At 33.3% G+C, this 24,613-nt stretch overlaps 1 protein-coding gene and 1 pseudogene across 13 annotated transcripts in view; one reads left to right on the forward strand and one right to left on the reverse strand.

The window, feature by feature from the left end:
• The window catches only part of Slc4a10 (solute carrier family 4 member 10), a 295,237-nt gene that overhangs the window by 124,488 nt on the left and 146,136 nt on the right, over positions 1-24,613 (forward strand). The window lies entirely within an intron of this gene.
• On the reverse strand, positions 18,864-20,536 carry LOC107136885 (annotated as a pseudogene).

The raw sequence follows: 24,613 nt of genomic DNA on the forward strand, positions 1-24,613 counted from the left end.
ATTTTTCTAGTTTATTAGAGTGTAAACTTTCAGAATAGTTTTTAATGATCCTCTGGATGTCAGAAGTATCTGTGGAGATATCTCCCTTCTCATCACTAATTTTGTTCATTTTGGTCTTCTCTTTTTTTGTTAGTTTGGCTGTTTATCAATTTTATCATTTCAAAGACCCAACTCTTTTTTTCATTTGTCCTTTGTATATTTTTTATTCTCAATCTTATTAATTTTAGCTTTGATCTTAATTATTTCATGTCTTCTACTGTTTTGGATATTAGTTTATTCTTCTTTTTCAAGGGCCTTGACGTATAACATCAGATCATTCATTTGGTATATATATTTTTTAATGTAGGAATTCAGTGCAATACATTTTCCTCTTACAACAGCCTCTTAGAACTGTCACAGATATTTAATATCTTGTATAACTATTCTCATTTGTTTCTATAATCTATTTATTTGTTTATTTATTTATTGATTTTCTTATTTCTTCTGTGATCCATTCCTCATTCAAAAGTGTATTATTTAATATACAGGTGTTAGAATATTGTTTCTGTTTTTTTATCTTTATGTTGATTTATAATTTCATTACATTATGATCTGATAGATTTCAAGGAATTATCTCTATATTTTTATATTTTCTAAGTTTGCTTTGTGCACTAAAATATGATCTATTTTAGAAAAAGTTTCATGTGTTGCTGAGAATAAAATGAATTATATTGTTGCTAGACAGAGTATTCTATAGGTATCTGTTAGGTTCATTTTATTAATAATTTTTAGTTCTGAAGAGTCTTTACTTAGTTTATATCTGGATGACCTATCTAATGGTGAGAAAGATATGTTAAAAGTAGTATTTTATTGTTGTCTGTTTGATTTTTATATTGAAAATGTTTTGTTCTTCATACATAGATGCATCATTATTTGGGTTTAAGTGTAAATATAAATATAATACTTATAAATATGTAATATTTATAATCATCATATCTTGTTGTTGGATGTTTCCCTTAAACAAGTTTAAAGTGACCTTCTTTGTTTTTTCTGATTAATTTTGGCTTGAAGTTTACTTTGTCAGATATGAGAATAGTTACCCCTGCTTCCTTTCAGTTTCCATTTGCGTGGGGTATTATTTTTTTTCATCCCTTTACTTCTTTGTTTATCTTTGCCTGTTAAATGATTCTCTTTCAAACAACATATAACCCAGTTGTGTCTTGTGTTTTAATGCAATCTGCCAATCTATGTCTTTTGATTGGGGAGTTTAGACCATTTACATTCAGTGATATTATAGAGAGATTATTTTTATTTCCTGTCATTTTGATTTATTTCTAATGCTTAATTCATACTTGATTCTCCTTTAACTGGCTGTTATTCTGGTGATATTCATCTCTGTGATACCTCTCAATTTTATTTTTCATTTCTTCTACATGAAATAGTTTGCTCAATATATTTATAGTTCATGATTAGTGGTTATGAATTATTATAGTTCCTCTTTATCATGGAAGGTTTTTAATTTCCTCTGAAGGATACTTTTGCTGAATGTAGTAATCTTGGTTGGCATCTGTTTTCTTTCAGGTCTTGGTATACATTATTCCTAATCCTCCTGGCATTTAGTCTTGGCTGAGAAATCAGTTGAAATCCTCATCTGTTTACCTCTAAATGTGACTTGTCATTTTTCTCTTGCAGTTTTTAAAATTCTATTCTTATTCTGTATATTAGGCATTTTTTACTATAATGTGTCTTGGAGAGGATCTTTTTTAATCTTGCCATTTGGGGTTCTATATGTATCTTGTATTTGGATTTTCATCTCATTCCTAAAACTTGGGAAAATTTGTTATTATTTCATTGAAAAAATTGTGTATTCCTTCAGTTTGTGTATTGGATACCAGTGATTCTTAAATTTGGTCTCTTAATGTCATCCCAGATTTCTTAAATGTGTTGGTCACGGTCTCTGATCATTTTTCTTTATTATTAACTTATTATTGACATTACTTTTTAAAATTTTAAAATTGTTTATATAAATATATATACATGACAGTAGAATGTATTTTGATATATTATACACACATGGAATAAGTATAATTTGTTCCAATTAGGATCCCATTATTGTAGTTGTATAGGATGTGAAGTGACATTGGTCATGTATTTATATATAAGAATAGGAAAGATATGTCCAATTCATTCTATTGTCTTTTCTATTTCCATCCCTCCTCCTTTTTCTTCATTCCTCTATCTAATCCAATAAACTTCTAATCTTCCCTTTTTTTTGTTGTGGGTTAGAATCCAATATCAGAGACTGTATTTTCAAGATCAAATACTTTGTCTTCAAGGTCTGAGAATCTGCCCTCTAAGTGGTCTAATCTATTGCTGGTGCTTTCTATTAATTTTTGAATTTGAATTTTTGAGTCTTTCATGTCCAGGGTTTCTGTTTGGTTCTTTTTAAGAGTCTCTATCACTTTATTGAAATGGTCTTTCACTTCCTGCATTGCTCTCTAAGATAATTGTCTACATCTTCTTTTAGCTCATGGAACATTTTAACTATGAATTTTTAAAATTCTTTCTCTAACATTGCCTCCACTTTGGTGTCAATGGGATCAGTTGTTGAAGTGTGGGCAGTTTGAGGAAATTTGTTCAATTACTTTTGCAAGCTGCTTATATGTCTACACATCTGTGGGATGATCATTGCTTATTCTTTTATGCAAGGAACATTTAGTAAGCTTATTTCTCCTAAGGCCACAGTGTATTGATACTTTGACTCAATTTGTGTCCTTTACCATTCCCAGTATCAGCACCACTTTGAGAGAAGATACTAAATCCTACTTACCACAATCGATTCAGAGTAAGGTCATGTACTAATCAACTTCAGGGGAGGGAGGCTAGAGATAGATCAGAAGAATTAATAGTAATATTTCTGACATAAAATTTCCATGAAATTAAGATTTCAGTGTTTGTTTCAACTATCCATCTTTGTGATAAAATACTTTAAGTTGTTAAGGTACACAACTTAAAAGAGAGAAGATTAATTTTTGCTCATGATTTCAGAGGTTTTAGTCCATGGTTCCTTGACTCCATGGTTTATAGGCTGATGGTGAGTCAGAACAATATGGTGGGGAGTGCATGATACAGCAGAGATGCTCACCTCAGGTCAGCTAGGAAAGAGAGAAGAAGAGAGAGGGAGAGGAAAAGGGGCTGAAGATAAAATACACCCTTCAAGGGCATACCACCAGTGACCTATTTCCTCCAACTGGGCCTCATCTTCTAAAGTTTCCACCACCTTCAGATAGCCCATTATGTATGAATTCACCAATGGACTAATCAGTTAATCAGGTCAGAGCCCTCATGACCCAATCTTCTCACAAAGGATCCCCCTCACTGCTACTTTGGAACAAACCTTAAACACATGAGTTTTGGGGGGACATTTCAGATCCAAATTACAACAATGTTTATTAATAAAGCTTTATTGGAGCATAGAGATGCTCATCAATTGTGTTTTATCTATAGATACTTTTGCATTACAATGGCAGAATAATGACCGAATGTTTGTGGTTCCATGTATCACACTGCTACTCATTGCATTAATCATGGAGTTTTAGTATGATGTATATCACTATACCATGAGATTTTATTTTTATTACTTTTCAGAACAAGAAAATAAGGGAGAAGTAGACTCTGAATGCTGTGCTTTTTTGGCACAGTGTATGTAGATTTTTTTCTTGCTATTTAATTAGATAGTAAAACATTTTGTTATATAATGAAACTATTGATATGCTAGAATAAAATAGATATTGCCATAATCAGAGTAAATATTCATAAAAACCTCTGTGACTCAGAAGGTATCAATCAGAATAAATTAGAAAGTTAAAGTGGAATACGATATCAGCAGAATTTCCTTACAAAGTTAAAAATGACAGTGAAGCTGCAACCAACGTACATTTCTGAATGGATGATTTGTTAACAAAGTTTGAAAAATGGTGCTGTTTGTGAGTAGTGAAATCTTGTTTGATTACAGCAGCAGAGGAAATGTGCCAAGAGAAAACAAATTGGTTCAATACTACTAGTTTTTGGTGACGAAAGCTGTTTGAAGAATTGGGGATACTTGAAGCAATACAGATAATCAATTAAAAAAATACAGAGGATTGATGTCAGTAAGATGGCAGAGTACGAAGTCATGAACCCTCCTCCTCTCTTCCATAGACATACCATTTGGGAACAAGTCACAGAAAAATTTCCTTTGTGAGAAATCTAGTAACAAAATACAAAAAGTGAAGAAAAATGAAGAAACATGAAAATACATTCTATTCAAAGGAATGAAATGAATCTCTAGAAAATGAGCCTAATGAAATGGATGGAGATACACACACACACACATTCACACACACACACAATATAATAATATATATGGTAGCTATATATCTATATATGTGATGTACCTCATGGAAAATTCAAAGTAACTGTCATAAAGATATTATCTGAGGTTAGAGAAACATTACCGAAACAAAGTGAGAATTTCACAAAGAGAAAGAAAATACTGAAAAGTCGCTGGGCATGGTGGCTCACACCTGTAATTCCAGCTACACAACAGGCTGAGGCAGGAGGATTGCAATTTTGAGATCCTTTCTCAAAATTGAAAATAAAAAGGGCTGGTGGTGTAGCTCAGTGGTAGAGGTTTAATCTCTAGTACTGGGGAAAAGAAAAGATTTTTGTATCAAGACAAATTATAATACAATTGTTAAACATTAAGGTTAAAGAGAGAATTGAAAAGTAGCAAAAGAAGATCAAAGCTGTTAGGTACAAGGGAACCTTTACAAGATGAAAAGCAGATTTCTTAGCAGAAACCTTGCAGACCAGAAGCAGGTAGGATGCTATATTCAAAGTCCTGAAAGAAAAAGTTGCCAATCAAGAACAATGTGCCTAATAAAACTATTCTTTAATAATGAAGAGAAAATATTTCACCAACTAACAAAAGTAGAAAATGTTCATCACCATAAGATCTGCCTATAAGAACTACTAAAGGAAGGGTTTCAACATGAAACAAATAGTAACATGATAACATAAGAAACTATAAAAATTGCCAATATAGGTAAATATATAGAAAAATACAGAATGATAAAACTGTAAGAATGGTGAGTAAATCTTTGTAATTCTAGTAAAAATGTTAAAAGTAGTAAAAATACTTTTAATAGGTAGAAATATGTTAATAGATACACTACATAAATAGATCAAAGTTGTGATACAATACCATAAAATAAGAGTGGGAGGGAGAATTCAGAATTGTTTTTATTTGATTGAGCCTAAGTTTTTATGAGAATAAAATAGGCTCTTTTAACTATAAGATCTTATATTTTATAAAATTTCTAAGCCCCATAGTAGTCACCAAAAATACCTACAGGGTTTACATAAAAGGAAAAGAGAAAAGAATCAAGGAATATAAGCATACAAAAAAAAAATCAAAGCATAAAGGAAGACAGTAGGAGAGGAAAATAAACCAAATAACTAAAAGAACACAATTAACAAAATGGCAACATTACATTCTTCTCTGTCAAAAACTGCCTTAAAATTAAATGCATGTAACTGCTCCCCACCCCAATCAAAAGACAAGAGTGGCTGAATGGATGAAAAAATATGACTGAACTATTTGCTGTCTAAAAGAAGCTCATTTCAGATTTAAGGATACATAAACTGAAAGTGTAGGATGGAAAACTATTCCATGAATATGTAAAGAAAGGACAGAGGTGGCTGCACTCGTGTCCAACAAAACACCTAAGTTAAAACTATTGTAAGAGCTCCCCCCAAAGACATTTTATAATGGAAAAAGTATAAATTCACCAGAATAATTATAATAATTGATATAGTAGGCATAGGCATCATAATTATAAATATTTATATACTCAGCATTAGAACACATGAATAAATAAAGCAAATATCAGTAGAACTGAAAATAGAAATAGCAATACAATAATAGTAGGAGGCTTTAATATCCCACTTTCAGTGATGGTAAAACATCTAAAAGTAAGATCAAAAGGAAATAGCAGTTGAAGAACACTCTAGGCAAAATGAACCTAATAGACATATACAGAACATTCCACTTAATAGGAGCAGAATACACATTCTTCTCAAGGAAGCCAGAATATTCTACAGAATCTTAGACCCCCAAAACCAGTTTTATGGAAGTTAAAGAGATCAAAATCAGACCAAATAATTTTTATGACCACAATAGGATGGAACTAGAAACCAACAGCAGTATAAATACTGAAACAATTACAAGTGTATTACAATGTGGATATTAAACAAAAAATTCTTGAACAACCAATAGGTCAAAAAAGGTATCAAAAAGGAACTTAGAAAATATCTTGAGACATGGAAATGAGAATACTACTTACTCAAACTTGTGAAATTCTGCAACAGAGAAGAGTATAGTATAAATGTCTACATTAAAAAAAATAACACAGGGTAAGTTGGCTCATGCCTATAATCCCAGCAGCATGAAAGGCTGAGGCAGGAAGATTACAAGTTCAAAGCCAGCCTCTGTAACTTAGTGAGACCCTGTTTCAAAATAATAATAATAATAATAATAATAATAATAATAATAATAAAGATGACGACGACAATGTCGTCGTCTTCTAGGGATGTGGCTCAATGGTTAAGCAGCCCTAGGTTCAATCCCCAGTACCAAAAACTAAAAACCAGAATGAGCTCAAATAAACTTTACATTTGAAGGAACTAGAAGAAGAACAAACAAGGCCAAAAGTTAGCAGAAGAAAAGATACTTTGTATGTCATGGTAGAGTAGTATTTACTCCTGTGGTGAAAGGTTTATCCCTGGGATGGATTCTATATATGTAAATCAATGAATGTGACATACCATATTCATGGATCTAGGACAAAAGAATCAAGACAAAATTCAGAATTAAGACAAAAATGGTATGATTATTTAACTAGATGCAGAAAAAGCAGTTGACAAAATTCAACATCCTTTTTATAAAAAGAAAATACTCTCAACAAATTAGTTATTGAAGAATGTGCCTAAAGACTAAAAAGAACATATCTGATAAACCCACAGTTTATCTCATACTCCATGATGAAAAGTTGAAAGATTTTCATCTAAGATCAGAAACTAGACAAAAATGACTACTCTTGTTGCTTCTATTCAATCAAGTACTGAAAGTCCTATGCAGAGCAAGTAGGCAAGAGAAAGGGGACAAAATCACCCAAATCGAAGAAGAAGAATTAAGATTTTGTATGTAAACCTGTAAAGACTCTACCAAAAAAACCCTCTCAGAACAAATAAATAAATTTAGTCAAGTTATGGAATAAAGATTAATATATAAAAATCCATAGTGTTCCTATTCACTAACAATGTTTAAAACCGTGTCTGAAAAAGAAAACAATCTCATTTATAATGGTATAAAAGTACTTAAAATGGATCTAACCAAGAGGTGAAAGATCTGTGGGAACGATAAAATGTTGACAAATTAAATTAAAGATAACACAAATGGAAATATAATTTATGTTCATGGATTAGAAGAATTAATATTATAAAAATGTCCATATTATCAAAATTACCTATAGATTCAATGTAATCTCTATTGAAATTCAAACATTATTCACAGAAATAGAAAAAATAATCCTAAAATTCATATAGAACCACCTGGAATAGCCAAATCCTTCTTGAGCATGATGAACAAAGCTGGAGACATCACATTACCTGATTTCAGAATATACCAAAAACCTATAGTAATCAAAACAGTACAGTACCAGCATAGAAACAGATACATAGACCAATGGAACAGAATAGAGAGCCATGAAGAAAAGCCACAGTTTAGTTTAATGGTCAGTTGATCATCAAAAAAAGTGCCAAAAAATACATAATATAGAAAAGACAGTCTTTTCAATAAAAATCAGTTATCTACATGAGGAAGAATGAAATTGGACCTGTAAACATCAACTCAAAGTAGATTAAAGACTTAAAACTAAGACCTGCAAGTATGAAACTAGAAGAAAACACAGGAAAAGCTTCACAATGTGGTCTTGGCAGTGATTTCGTGGATATAAACCCAACAGCAGTCAATAAAAGCAAAAACAAGTGAGACTCCATGAAACTAAGAACCTTCTGCACTGCAAAGGAAATAATAACCATAATTTAAAGGCAACTTATGAAATGAAAGTGAATATTTGCAAATCGTATATATGACAAGGGGTTAATTTCCAAAATATGTAAAGAACTCCTACAATTAACTAGCAAAAAACTAATAATATAAGCTAAATATAGATAGATATTTCTTCAAAGAAGACAAACAAATGGCACATGGGGATAAGTGAACATGCCCAACATCACTAATCATCAAAACTTAACAAAATTATATTGAAGATACCAAAGTTTGAAATTTTATTGTTATTATTTTGGTACAGGGACTGAACACAGGGACGATTTACTGCTGAACAACATCTCAAGCCCTTTCTATATTTTTAAATTTTGAAATGGGCCTTGCTAAGTTACTAAGGCTGCCATGAACTTGTGATCCCCCTGCCTCAGCCTCCTGAGTCACTATTGAAACAGGCATGTGCCATCATGCTCAGCTGGAATTTTGAAATTTTAGTTAATATCAGGACTTGTTCATAAGCTATGGTTATATAGATTCCATGTGTCTTTAGGTAAACACTATAGACTTAGATTGTAAGAATGAAGATACATATTAGGCAGTTGCAATCTATTCTCAAATTGTATAATTGTGTGTGTGTGTATATGTATGTATATATATAAATTTAAGTATAGCTCATTATAATAAAGAATATGCAAATTTTCAATAGAAGCAGAAAGCGGATTCTGCTAGGAGAAGCAAACATTGGGTTCACAAAGATAGGGGTGTGCTTTGAAGGATGAATAGGAGTTCTAAAGTCAAAGAATAAAGGATCTTTTATATTTTGGGAATGGCAAATGTGATTTGGCTAAATCAGAGATTGTGTGGGAGCACATAAAATGTGACTGGTGATGAAGTTTAAATTTTTGCATGAGTTAGGTCAGATAATGGAGAATGGATTAATTTTGTAGTTATTCAATGAGGCAAGTTCCATTATTATTTTCATTTTACAAAGGAATAAACTAAAGCACAGGCAATTAAACAACTTGCCCAGATCAAATGACTAATAACTATTAGGATACAGATTCAAATCCACAAGAAGACTTGGCCAAATTTACTTACTTTTTCATGACTAGTTTTAAAATGTTGACACTGTCCTATTATTAAGCAATAAGGCATTTAAATTAAGTTAGTACCCATACCATAATAGTTTTCCAAATAATTTTGTTTGAGTTTGAAATGTTTTATAGTTATCAAATTCCCACTGGACTGGAATTCATTCCCTCAATAGGAAAGACACTGTTCATTGGAGTCTGGTTTTTATTACAGCCTAATGTTCTTATTTTAAATTCTCTGCTGCACTACAAATTAATAATTTATTTAGTATTGTTGATATAGGGTCAACTGATGGTATAGTTCTAAGTGGTATTTGGTGAGCAGATAATAAGTAGTGGTGTTACATAAAAATCTTTTAAAATTGTACATTTTGCCTGCCAAACACATTGGACATTTGAAGATGAAAATTAAGGAAGATAACATTGGACATTTTAAAAAGGAATAGCCAGCAGTAAATTTCAATTATTTATTGAGCCATCTTTAATGGCTATTTACATTTCATAATAAACTGTTCTATTTTCCTATGGGTATTCTGGTAATAATAATTAAATAAGATAATAAAAGCCTTTAATAATTAAATTCACTTTTATCCCTAAAATTAACTCTCAGATGAATGATACACCATATACTATGGTTCTTCCTTTAATTATTTCATATAATTTGTGTATGTGACTCACATAAATTCATTTTGCTCTGCTTATTGCTGTTCTCTACCTATCAAAGACACAGTAGTATTTGGGTATGGGGTATTTGCTTTTTAATGTGACATATGCCATAATCTTTGTAAATGAGAACTCTGTGTGTGTGTGTTTCTGAATATGTAACATTTCCTATCAGTCAGCATTTCAGAAATATAATAGATGAAAAGAAATTCCTTTTTGTTACATTAAATATAATCCTAGAAATATTAAAAGGGAATTTTAGAGCAAAGAAATTGTTCTATTAATCCTTTAATATTTTTATTGGAAAACATTCAATACTTTGAAGACAAACCACTTAGCGACCAAAGATTCTTAATATCTAGTACATAGGTTTATATTAACACTATACTCTTTGTTGAGTTTTCTAGACATCCAAGACTTAAGTGTATTCATTCTTTAGTTATGCAGTTTAAAATGTGGAAGTAGTACTGTGAAGGGGACATTGTAAAGTATGTCAACTTAGTCCATTTCTTGGCTGCTAATCCCCTAGAGGTATCCTGAAAGCTTGTCAACTGTGTAGGACACACAGCTTCTACAGGGTATCTTCTTTCTACAGAGTCCTCTAATAAAATGACCAGTCCATTTGAATTTTGGGGGGGAATTCATCAGCTTTTATCAATAATTATTTAAGTGATAATCAGATAATGAGGCTAGCTGTAAAGACACTGAGCCAAGTTTGTGTTTTGTGCTCTTCCTTCCCTAAGGAGGGTTAGGTATTAGTGTTGTCATTGAGACACTTAAGTTCTAGACATTATTGGGGGAAAAAATTACTGTGGCCACTTCACCTATTTATATTCACATTAAATACAGCAATTGTTTTAAATACTGGTAATAATGAACAAGTATTAAATAATTAAAAATGGTGATATTCTTGATTTTGGAGGGGCTAGTATACACCCATAATTTTAGCAGTACTAAAATCACTGGAACCTTAATAAAATTAATTCCTTTCAGGTGTCCAGCATTCTGAGATTGAAATGTTCTCTTTTATATTTTCGCCCAGTGAATGAAATTGTTTGCTCCTCTATTTGTTTTTAAAATTTATTTTTTAAATTAACAGAGAAGATTGTATGTAATTGCTATGTACAACATGGTACTTTGAAGAGTATATACATTGTTGAATAACTAAATCTGGATGAAATCATATGCTTTACCTCACATAGGTTTTGTTTTAGTTTTGGTTTTAGTTTTGGTACTGAGATTGAAACCAGGTGCACTTAACCACTGAGCAACATACATCCCCAGCCTTTTTTATTTTTTATTTTGAGGCAGGGTCTTGCTAAGTTGCCCGGGCTGTCCTCAAAGTTGTCATCCTTTTTGCCTTAGCCTCCTGGGTTCTTGGGATTACAGGCATGTGACACTGCACCAGGCCAGGTAGATTACTTTTGGGTGAGGGCACTTAACATGTGCTTCTCAGTATTTTTCAAAATACAATACATTGTTATTAACTACAGTTACCATGTTGTACAATGATTCTCTTGAACTTGCTCTTCCTATCTAAGTGAAGTTTTCTATTCTATGACCATCACCCCAGGCCCCCTCTGCCTCCATCCCCTGGTGACCAGCATTCCACACTTGGTTTATGTGTTTCCTCCCTCATCCCATCTTCCCTCTTTCCAGGCTCCCTAGGTGTTCCTACTGTCCATGGTCCAACCACTGAAAACATGATGGAAGAAACAGATTCTCTTAGCTTCGCTCCTCTGGGTTTCTACCCCTTAATGAGTTTCAGGTGGGAATATAATAAAGGAAGCCAAAATAATTGAAATCATGATGAGAAGAACGTAAAATTTTAATTTTATGCTGATAAAATAAGCTTTCATCTGGCCTCTGGGGAGAGAATATTATGAGTGTTCTTTTTTTTTTTTTTATTACTTTCAAACTTTCTAAATTACCTTAGAAATACCTTGTAAAAACACTACAGGCTTCTTAGCAAAAGGATTTTTTAAAAAAATCTTATTTTTCTTTCTGTAACAGTTTGTGGTTGGGATAAATTACTGATTTCAGTAGATAACTCTATAGTAAGAAAGCATTTTTTGATGAATCCAAAGCTATAGTGCCACACTGCCAATGAAATTAGTCATAATATTGATCATGAAAACAAAAGACCTATTTACAAAGTTTGAGACATTGTTTAAATGTGAATTCCTTATTTCTCTCATATTGTCTCATTGATCTTTCTCTTTAGGTTTCTTAATCTTCTTTCTATCTAATTATTAAGTACTTTGAATTGCCAGATATAGTAACCCTCTGTCCTCAGCCCCAAATTCCCTGTGGCTTTTAAAACTTCTGACAGTGCCTTTCTTTTTAGATCACTCTTTTCTTTCATCTTTCTTGCCTAGGCTTCCTATCTTCTCACACCATGTTCCCTGCTGTTTTTTTTTTTCTATTTTATTCCACTGATTTTTCTACCCTTTCTGAAATTTTTAGATTTTTTTGAAATAAAAATAACTTTATTATTATAAAAATTATTAAAATAATATAAACAATTAGAAATCTTCAAGATGGGACTGGCATTGTGGCTCAGTGGTAGTGCGCTTGCCTAGGACATGTGAGGCTCTGGGTTTGATTCTTAGCACCGCATATAAATAAATAAAATAAAGGTCCATCAACAACTTAAAAAATATATATAAAATTTAAAAAATCTCCAAATTGTATACAAAAGCATAAAGAAAGCAAACAAAGCAACCTCAGAAATGCAAACAAACCACTCAGAAATTATTACTATAAATATTCTGAAAAAGAATAATAGGATTAATATTATGAATAGAACATTAATTTAATCATGTGTCATAAACAATTATAACTAGACTATATATAAATGGAATTATGGTACATGTTTGACCTTTTAAATGGCTCTTTTTTCAACTAAAAAATCAGGATATTTTCATGTTAATAATGTAGATGTCATCATTTGAGTTGCTGCAGAACATGTCATTGCATGGTTGTACTTTGATTTTTATTTAATCAATCCCTTATTAATGCACATTTTGTTTATTTCTCACTTTTCTCTTAACAAAACTCCTACAAATATTGTTGTATATATATTCTGTGCACTTGATGATCTTACAGATGTAAATTCTCTTCCAAATGTTTTAAAGCTGAAAATTTGATATATGTTTTTATATCATTTTTCAGAATAATTGCACCTTTACACATTCCTATTAACATAGTGAGAGGTTCTATTTATTTCTTTAAACTTTTGACAACTCTCTTTTAAACATTGGTTTTTCTCCACACTTGTCTTTGTTTTTTAAAATTATTTTTCTTCATGTTGTCCCTGGATATTCACTTCTGGAATGCTATTTTCACCCATAAGTGCTGTGGGTACCTGTATTGGCAAAACTAAATTGCCCCAGGTGTATTCTGTAGCCCTTCATTGGATACAACTAAGGTAGATATGCTGAAGAATTCAAAATGATTGCAGTAGAGGTAATAAAATAACAAAATATTAGTTGAGGAAAATGCTAAAGAAATACTTAGAAAGAACATGACTACTAAAAGTATTTGAAAATCTGTTAGATGGAAGATTGTATATACTTTCAATTTTGTTAAATAGAAATAGTAGAATTCCATGTTAGAAAAAAAATGATTGAGTTGTTTTAATTGTCAATAATGGAAAAGGGCTACTTAGCAATATTTGGTTTTAGAAATGCTGAGTTAACTTCTTCAACCTCAGTTTATTTCATGTTAAAATGAGAGGTTTCAGATGGGGTAGAGAGAGAAGATGGGAGGGGAGGGGAGGGGGGATAGTGGAGGATAGGAAAGGTAGTAGAATACAACAGTTACTAATAGGGCATTATGTAAAAATGTGGATGTGTAACCGATGTGATTCTGCAATCTGTATTTGGGGTAAAATTGGGAGTTCATAACCAACTTGAATCTAATGTATGAAATATGATATGTCAAGAGCTTTGTAATGTTTTGAACAACCAATAAAAAAATAAATAAAAAAAAATAAAAATAAAATGAGAGGTTTCTACCAGTGATTTCTAAAGCATTCCCCAGCTCTAAATTCTATGAACTTCTAGTGTATACTTTAGAACATAAGTTCCTTTTTCTTTTTTTGAGGAATGACCTCCAGGCGATGAATTTCCCTCTTAAAACTGCTTTCATTGTGTCCCATAGATTCCGATATGTTGTGTCTGTATTTTCATTTATCTCTAAGAATTTTTTGATTTCCTCCTTTATGTCTTCTGTAACCCATTGATCATTCAGTAACATATTGTTCATTTTCCATGTGATGTAGAATTTTTCCTTCCTTCTTTTATCATTGATTTCCAGTTTCATTCCATTATGATCAGATAGAATGCATGGTATTATCTCCACCCCTTTATATTTACTGAGGGTTGCCCTATGGCATAAGATATCGTCTATTTTTGAGAAGAATCCATGTGCTGCTGAGAAAAAAGTATATCCACTTGATGATGGTTGATATACTCTATATATGTCAGTTAAGTGTAGGTTATTGATTGTGTTATTGAGTTCTATAGTTTCTTTATTCAACTTTTGTTTGGAGTATCTGTCCAATGGTGAGAGATGTGTGTTGAAGTCACCCATAATTATTGTGTTGTGGTCTATTTGATTCTTGAACTTGAGGAGAATTTGTTTTATGAACGTCGCAGCACCATTATTTGGTGCATAAATATTGATAATTGTTATGTCTTGTTGGTGAATGGTTCCTTTTAACAGTATATAATGTCCTTCCTTATCCCTTTTGATTAATTTAGTCTTGAAGTCAATTTTATTCGATATGAGGATGGCCACCCCTGCTTGCTTACGAGGACCGTGTGCATGGTATATTTTTTCCCAACCTTTCACCTTCAGCCTGTGTATGTCTTTTCCAATCAGATGTGTCTCCTGGAGGCAGCATATTGTTGGATTTGTTTTTTTAATCCATGTTACCAGCCTATGTCGCTTTATTGGAGAGTTTAAGCCATTAACGTTTAGAGTTACTATTGATATATGGTTTGTACTTCCAGCCATGTTTGATTATTTATCTTCTTCTTTTTTTTTTTTTTTTTTAGTTTGTTTCTCCATGGTTAGCTTTCCCCCCGCCCTCTGTCTTTATAGAGGCACTTCCCACTGATGGTTTTGGTTATTGTTTTTCATTTCTTCCTCGTGTAGTGTTTTGCTCAAGATGCTTTGCAATGCTGGTTTTCTGGCTGCAAATTCTTTTAGCTTTTGTTTATCATGAAAGATTTTTATTTCGTTATCGTACCTGAAGCTTAATTTTGCTGGATACAGAATTCTTGGTTGGCATCCATTGTCTTTCAGTGTTTGAAATACGTTGTTCCAGGATCTTCTCGCTTTCAGCGTCTGTGATGAAAAATCCGTTGTTAACCTTATTGGTTTACCCCTGAATGTAATCTGCCTCCTTTCTCTTGTAGCTTTTAATATTTTCTCTTTGTTCTGTATATTGGATATCTTCATAACAATGTGTCTTGGCATTGGTCTACTGTGATTTTGTATGCTCCGTGTCCTGTATGCATCTACAATTTGTATATCCGTTTCCTTTTTTATTTCTGGAAAGTTTTCTATAATTATTTCATTCAGCAGGTTGCTCATTCCCTTGGGGGGGGAAGGAGGGGGGGATAGTAGAGGATAGGAAAGGTAGTAGAATACAACAGTTACTAATATGGCATTATGTAAAAATGTGGATGTGTAACTGATGTGATTCTGCAATCTGTATTTGGGGTAAAAATGGGAGTTCATAACCCACTTGAATCTAATGTATGAAATATGATATGTCAAGAGCTTTGTAATGTTTTGAACAACCAATAAAAAAAATAAGTTCCTAATTAGCTTTGTTTAAAGATGAAATGCTTAAAGCTTTTTAGTTTTCACATGCACCGACAATAGAAGTTTATTACTTTTAAAATTAGAAAGGATTCCTTACTCTATATAGATGAAGGTGTTCAAAATGTTATATAAATTGTTTATGCCTTGTAAAATCCACAGAGAGCAGTTTTATACCTTTCACGAGGAAAAAAGCAGTTCAAATTAAAGTAGATATGAAAAAAAATGCCATCAAATTTGACTTGCTAATTTTACTAGAGTATGTTAGTCTTATCATCTTGAGATACAAAATTTGTTCATATTTGGTTCACATTTAAATTTATTTATTTATTTTTTTTGTGGTACTGGGGATTGAACCCAGGGCCTTGTACATGTGAGGTAAGTGCACTGCCAACTGAGCTATATTCCCAGCCCTTGGTTCACACTTAAAGTACAATAACTCAGAGGTTGTGCCTTTCTCTAGAAGTATGGTATTCCTCCTCGGATTCTCCTCCCAAGGGTCTCTAGATTTACTTTAGTCTAAAGGGTTGGATAAGTTTATGATATATAACCCGTTTGGTGAGAAGAATGGAATTTCAGATCCATTAATTTAGCCATTCTTGAAACTCTGTTGGGTGACTGTTGTTAGTGCCAGACACTGTTCCAGATACTAGAAATAGAGCAGTGAACAAAAGAGATAAAAATTTGAAGATCATGTACTAGATATGGCTCTCAAGTTTAACCTAAATATATACTTACTAATGGATAGTCTAGCCAATTAACTTTGTTTCTTCTACTGTCAGGTAGAAGTCTGGTAGCATCTAGAGCAGTGGAAATGATACAAGTTGCCACTAGAGTTATGTGCCTGCCTGCCATCATACATATAAGGCCATGTCCACTAAAACTGTTGCTTCTTCTATAGCTTATCTATCTAGTGTTCCTACACAGCCCCATAACCTCTCCCTCTGCATATACAAAGCAAAATCTGCCTTGAGTCTTAAGTGTCATACTTCTCAATGACCCAAGTCTTTTATCTTCTTTATTTTAAGGCACACATACACATCCTCTCTCTACTCAAGGTAAATTCCTTAGTATCTAGGCCTTTGGCATTTATCACATGATGGACTTAGAACCAGTTATATGCACACACATCCACTTATGTGTGCATGTGCATACACATGCATACACACATGCACACAAGATAATGTAAAGGCTGCTACTGAGTTTGGGAAATTGCCAGCCCTTTCTCTCTACCTTGGTGTTTGTTCTTGATGGGAGCTGCTGGTGGAGGGTTATTATCAATCCTGCCTGCCTTCTTCATTTAGGGAACTATACTGCTTTAGAAGTTCAATCCCCAGCACCAAAAAAAAAAAAAGATTAGGGTTTAGTTTCCCTTCTTCCTAAAATACTCTTTGGGGCCTATGTAAATTAGAGGATGAAAATAGATGCAGGAGTGAATATGACCCCTAACTTCACTTTCAACATCGACCTTTTATCTCATGCTTTTGCCTTGTCCAAGGTTGTTATTTTACTCTCTTCATAAAACTACTCAAGCAATCCTTCTGAGAAAGTGAAGTCAAGCTTATTATAATGAAATGATCAGACTACTTTTGAGTACAGAAAAATTTCAATAACTTATAAAAAAGAGAAAATTTAGGAAGTTCCACCTGTATGTCCCCACAGGCACCAGGCAGCAATACTCTATAATCTCTGTTCCTTCTCTGCCCTCCCTCCTCCCCAATATTTTTGATTTGTACCATTTGCTAATTTATGTGGTTATGTGCTTTCTTTGTGGCTAATTTCATACTGCTAAAGTGTTTTCACTGAGCACAGAGTTAGGAAGAGAGGTGCACACTGGTTCCGGTGAGCAGGCATAAGACTAACACCAATATTGCCAGGGTTGTATGTGGGAGAGCACTAGCCACTGTTTTCATATACTATATTCTGTAAAAATCACTGAAAGATAAAAAAATCTCTTTTTATATTCATTTATTACGATTGATGTTTAAGGAAATAAAATTTCTGTGTACTTTCTGCCAAGAACCAGTGAAGGATGCAAATACAATATCTCTGTTTTGTATTCCTGCACCTCCCTTTATAAGTCATGCAATCTATTTTCACTTGCCAATACAGGTCCCATTTTCCTTCAAATCCTCTCTTCTGTGAACTATACTTTTTAAATATTTCAACCTACTGCAGCATAAAATGCTGTGAAAAAAATTTATATTGGTATGTCATCCAAGAAACACTTATTAAGATTTTAGTATGCCAGGTCCTGGGAATATAGACATATATACCTAATTATATAATGCCATTTAATTGAGATTTTGGAAAATTTATAAAGTTTATAAATTTTATATACTAAAACTTCACCACAGGCCCTATAGACTAGTGCTTAGACAAGGTGCTAAGAGAGGGTATACTGGCAGTTATGTTGGATATTGCTGGACATATCCATCACTTCCTAAAGTTTCCTCCTGTTGTATTATATTATTATTATTATTAGTGATCAGAACATAAGATCTAAGAAAAATTTAAGTAGCAATAGGCATTATGCTGTATAGCAAAGCTCCACAACCTATTTATTGGCAAGTTGCTTTTTTGAACCTGTTTCCTTATCTGTAAATGGAATCTACAGGAATTTTGTAAAAATTAAATGAGAAAATGTCAACAAACCATTTAACATAGTAGATGGTGCATTATAGGTTCCCCAAAGGGCTATATTCTTGTTGGGCTCTAAACCTTTATAGTTCCACATGACTTGGCATTTATTTATATTCTGCTTTCAATTTTGTCTCCTTTTTTTTTTTAGGTAAAGAAGCATTTATTAGGTCACATTTTATACTAATTCTTAAATTTTGACAAAATTTTTATATGCTGTTAATTTAGAATTATTCTTGTAAAAAATACTTCAAAACTCTCATACTACTTTTTCATTTATGTTCCAAAATAAAGGGGAAACTGCAGAGCTAGAGAGGTGGCTAACAAAGAATCTATATAAATCAGATCAGAGCAATGCTAACTCAGTCCAATATGTTACTTATTTCCATGTTATTGAAACTGAAAGGGAAATTAATTGGGACCTACAAATTTACAATTTAAAGAAAATTCTGTCAAATCTCTAAGTAAAGATTTAATAGGCTAAAAAATAATTCAGGCTTCAATATTTTAGGGATGCAATATTTTGCTAACACAATCAAATAACATAACTAGGAGAGAAGTGTTTGTGGATGCTGCAGTGATCAGCATAGGAGGCTCTCTAGATCTCTGTGTTTATTGACTGCCTCACAGTAGTACATGCTTCACCACAGGCCCTACAGACTAGTGCTGTAGACTGTTTTAGCATCTGTTCTTTCATTGTGGTACTTAGAACAAGGTTCAGCAGTGGCATTAACATATTTTCTGGCAGGTAAACTGAACCACTGTAGCCCTCAGTGACACAGAATCCAAGTTTGGCATATTGGCTAAAAAACCCTGTTTAGGTTTAGGGTGCTGAAAAGTGTTGTAGATACAATTCAAGCCTATTCTAGTTAAAACATAAGAGGCTTGCTAATTTATAAGTGTCTAAATTTACATCAGTCTGAAACTAACCTTTCCAGATGCTAGTTGTTTTGTATCTGCCAATGAATTCAAATAGAACTAATGTTGTCCTTATCAATAGGGCATTGACCATGGAAGTGACTGTATTATCTGTGCCTAAACTGCTGGCTGATACAAGCACATATCTGGCAGAGAGGATCCAAGACACATGATAAAACCTGCACAAAATTAGCTTTTGAGCATTAAAGGGTATGACCAAAGAAACATCCAAAACTTTATGTAGCAACTTGAGTGTCTGACTGAGTGCCCAATTTGGTGCAAAGTTCAGTGGTGAGAGTTCAACCTTGTCCTTTAATTTACTGGTATGAAGACTAACATATTGAGAAATATTTCAATATTTCCTATTTGTCCAGCAAAGAGTAATGTCAACAATGCAGTTGCACTATTTACAACAATGCCACTGGTAAAATTTCAGAAGATTGGAAATTTTATATACTAAAACTTCCCCAAGTTTAGCAAGTTTACTCAATTTGAACCTTTAAAGGCCTGCACACACCCCTTAGTGATATGTTCAGCAACTTCTTGAATATTTTCTTTAAAATTGTGTATTTACATGCTTTAAGAGAGATTCAAAGTATTTCATTTCAGAAGCAGTAAGTTGATGAACCCAAGCTAACAAATTTTCTGCATACCTCAAAGGGTCATGTGAGTGGATTTCAATAGATCTAGGTGTACCTCCTTGGTCCCCCTCCTTTAAGAACATCAGTAAACCCGTATACATCTGTACTTCCTCTGGCTATTCCAAATTCATCTAAGGTATACCTGGCAGGCCTTCCATTGTCCTAGTTAATGCGAGAGGTGTTTCATATGATTTTTGTGTCAAGGTTCTTCATCATCAAGGTTCTTCATTTGAGTCCACTGATGAAGTCTTTCACAAGCCATTTCTTGAAACAAGGCCCTCTGTTCCATAATTTCTAAATCTGATGTTTGTTGATATGCAGGTAAACTTTGACATACTTATGAATGTTTTACTCTTTCCAATGCCTTGAAAGCATCCTTAATAATAAGTCCTTCTCTGTTCCTTGAGTTATTTCAGCAGAAGTCATTTGGAACTTGTATAAGAAGGCATCTGCAACTTGTGCTCTTATTTTTTAATTTGACTTTCATCCAGAAACTTAATGGTTTTACTATTAAATCTTGAGACTATTTCTTTGCTACCTGTAGATGACTTGTCATATCTTGACAAGAGTTGCTTATTGCTTCAACATCTTCATTTATGCTTCCAAGTTCTTCCTTTACTTTCTTGAAAATGCTTGTTGATGGCTAAACTTCTGCCTTTCATATCTCTGTAAATTTCTCCAAGTCTGCAAATTGTTTTCAAGAAACAAGGTTAAAAGTAATTGAGAGCTTTTAACATCTCCTTGTCCTCCCCCAACAGCATCTCTAGGATCTTATGCTGCTTGAGCCATAGTAGGCTGTTGGTCTATCCAGAGTCTCTTCCACCTGCCTTATTGGTGGGGCTATTGATAGCCCTGGATGCTGGCACTGTGACCTCTTTCCTGCTGCCCTCAGCTGTAACACTGTACATTCCAATCCTGAGGGTTTGCTGCCCCTCAGCCTAAGGCAGGAGTCATTGCTGGTAGTACAAGTTTTGCCTTTTGTATGCCATTTCTGGAATCCTCAGCTTGTATCTTTACACAGGTTCTTACTCAGTTTCTTATCCCTATCAATACTGTTCACAATACTTTTTTGATTCTTTCTTGTTAACTTACCTTCTTTTGGTATATCTCTCCTTAGTTAACATTTTCCTGTTCTTTTCTAATTAGAATTATTTTCCTGTTTCTTTTACAGCTCTACTTTATATCCTGTCCATCCATCCTTTACAATTTCTTATTTTTTCTTCCAAATAATTTTGCTTTCTCAGCAAAACTTCCCCAAACTTGGTGATTTTAAACAGCAACCATTTTATTTAGGTCACAAATTCTGTATGTTGTCAATTTGGACGGCTCAGCTAGTTAATGCTGTTGATCTGGGTCAGCTGGCTGCTGTGTGGCAGGGAGCAGATGATTAGGCAGCCGAGGTTGGCTGCTTTAAGTCCTCTGCAGAGCGGCTGTCAACTAGGACTTCTCTCTACATGATCTCACATCATCCAGCAGGCTAGTCTGGACATGCTCAGATGGTTTGTGTCACATTTGCCAATGTCCCATAGGTTAAAGAAAGTCATATATCCAAGTCCCGAGTCAAGAGTTAGAGGAATAGAATCCACCTCCTGATGGAAGAAGCTACTGAAACACCATGGCACTTAAAAAAAAAAATCTACCACATTAACTATTTCTTATTTGTAAACATCTTTACAGAAATGCTAAGTGTTTTATTTTTGCTTTGTTTTATCCCTTCAATTTCCCAGTTGAATTCCATCAGTATGCCTCTTGGAAATCTCCTGTTTCCTCCTCAATGACTCCTCTGTTTTTCCAAACAAGCCCTTCTGTCCTTAATTACCATTATTCCCAGAATGAGCCCTTTCTACCCCTGCACATGTCTTTTGAATTAATACAAAACTAAACCTGGAAAATTTTAATCGTTTTACCTTTTTGTTCATTTTCTAACCAATTCCCCTGGAGCAAAGTGGCAGGATGCTGAGAAATCATAATTTAATTAAAATGGGGTTGAGGGTGTGGGTAAATACTGATTCTCATATTCTCTTTTGCACTCATTGTTTAAGTATCTCAGAACATATGTTGATCTATTTGCTCTCTCTTCCTTGAAAAATAAAACAATAAAATATATTCCAAAATTTTTTTTTAATTGTTAAAAAATTATTTATAAGCTGAAAGTTATGGAAAACAAGTCCAAGGACATTTCCCCTAAGCTTTTGTCATTTAAAATCCTAGGCCTTAGCCAGAAGAAAGAACATAAAAGGAACTTGCACCTGACTGGCACCTGACCCCCCACCCTAAAGGGTCACCTGGTGCCAATACAATAAGCCCCAGGAAATTCCCTAGTCACATTCCTGTCCCACCTTAATGGGTCATCAGGACCCCAATACTTGGATCTAGGAATTGCCCTCCTATCCCACCCTAAAGGAAGCCTATATAATCCAGACCGCTGGTCACCATTTTCTGCCCTGAAAATAAGCCACTCCAGGGTTCCACCAATTGAATCCACAGCTAAAAAAAAAGCCTGCTGATCCAAGGTTTGCTTCCTGTCTCCTGCCTTCTTCATGTGCTGAGAATCAAACCCAGTGCCTCACACATGCTACTTGCTACTGAGCAAGCTCTCTGCTACTGAGCCACAACCCCAGCCCTAAACATAAATATTTTAAAATACTAGTGAAAGTGCAAGATTTTTTGATTATAAAATATGCTCTATTTTACCTTGTCTTTTCTTCTTGTTCGAACAAGAACTTCACATTATTCTCTCAAATTGTTCTTCTAGTTTTGCTCACATTATCTCCTTTTTTCTAAACTTCCATTCCTCTTTTTTTTAATATTTATTTTTTAGTTGGACACAATATCTTTATTTTATTTATTTATTTATTTTTGTGGTGCTGAGGATCAAACCCAGTGCCTTGCATGTGCTAGGCGAGTGCTCTACCGCTGAGCCACAACCCCAGCTCTCAATTCCTCTTTCTATTAATCCAAAACTTACTTATTGTTAAAGACCAACTCAAGTCCACCTTCTTCATGGAACTTTTCCTAATTGCCCAGGTGATTTTGATTGACTATTATGAACTCTTATAGCATTTAATGACTGGTACCACATAACATTTGCTTCATTTCATATTGTAATAATGTTTAATGCTTTTTACTTGCACTCAAATTTGTATTATTTGGCAGTGTTTTCATTGTCAATTTTCATACTTAATTCTCCAATTAGTAGATTGTTATCTATCTCTCTCTCTCTCTCTCTCTCTCTCTCTCTCTCTCTCTCTCTCTTTTTTTTTTCTTTTTTTGCAGTGCTATGAAGGAAATCCAGGGCCTAGCATGTACTAGGCAAGTGCTCTTACCATTGAGTTCCAGTCCAGCCCCTGGATGGTTATCATTTTTTTAATTGCAGAGATTATGTCCTATAAGCAATCTTTATTATCCAGTATTTTGACCAATTGAAGCTCTAGAATCTCTGAGCACTGTAAACATTGAACATTAAGCTCTTCTACAACCTACCAAAGTTGAGAAATATCATGTCTTTTTAAAATTAGAAAACAAGTTATTAGGATTCATTTATTTATTCAAGAAATGTTGAGTACTTACTATGTTCGGAGATTGAAAATAACACTGTTATGTCAACTTACAAAGTTGGTTTAATTGCTATGTTTTGCTTAAGATGGTGTAACATGTAAGAAGGAGTCTGTCTGAAAACATGCCCCAGTACCTTTTAAACTTGTAGGATATTTTGGACTAAGCCCCCACCCCCTTTTTTAAAATGAGCAACTGCAGGACTTTCAACATTTCTATTTCTATTTTTTACCTAGAATAATCAGTAATGAGGCCATTTGCTTTGTAATTATTACAAATATGGCCCCAGAGCACCCCCAAGTGAATGTGACCAGCACTGGTTTAACAATTTCTTTTTGCTTTTAACAAAACAACACAAAGATCAACAGTACAGTTGCCTAATAGTACCTATTTGCTGTATATGTACACTCACTGAGACTTTTTTTGGTCTTTATTTTTTTTCTATGTGTTGCTCTCCTTTGGCAGAGAATTTCAGTTGGACTTAGAATTCTTTGATATATTTTGATAAATGATGCCTTGTTATGTTTTCTGACTCTGTTGGAGTCTCCTTGGAATTAAAGATCACATGCTTATTCAGCTTAATTATTTGACCTTTTCCAGTGACTGACACATCTAAATGGCTGTAGTAACTTAGTAATTATGCACCAGCTGTGGCATATCATTTCATGGAATAAAAGATACACTTCTCTTTGAAAGTAGATATTTTGACCCCCTCTGAGCATGCTAAATAAAGTAGTTTATAAATACTATTATTAAGCATAGTCACAAATGCACCTCTTTCCTTATTGTATTCTGTAAATGTTTCACATGCTATGACCAATGCCACATCAAGAAATGTTTCAGTACTGATATTTGTTATATAATTAAAATATTTATAGTAATTCTAACATGATAGTTATTTGAACATGTCAAAAATACAGGATTTGCTAATAAGATTTGTTCTAAGAAAGCAATGTTACCTTTAATGAACCCTTTGTTTTTCTTTGTGGAGAAATTGTATTTTCTTGCAACTGACATATCTTAACTTTTAGAAAAGTCCCTGAGGTTTTTCTAGGATATTTTCCATTCCATGACTGTATTCTAACTGCATTTATTTTTTCTCAGAATTCATTGTGAATTCTCAGTAAGCTTCAGAGAAATGGAATTTGCCTTCTAACAGAGACAAGAGAGAAATATGATAACTG

The sequence above is a fragment of the Marmota marmota genome, unplaced genomic scaffold (assembly GCF_001458135.2).
Source record: "Marmota marmota marmota unplaced genomic scaffold, marMar, whole genome shotgun sequence".
In the NCBI taxonomy this organism is placed as follows: domain Eukaryota; kingdom Metazoa; phylum Chordata; class Mammalia; order Rodentia; family Sciuridae; genus Marmota; species Marmota marmota.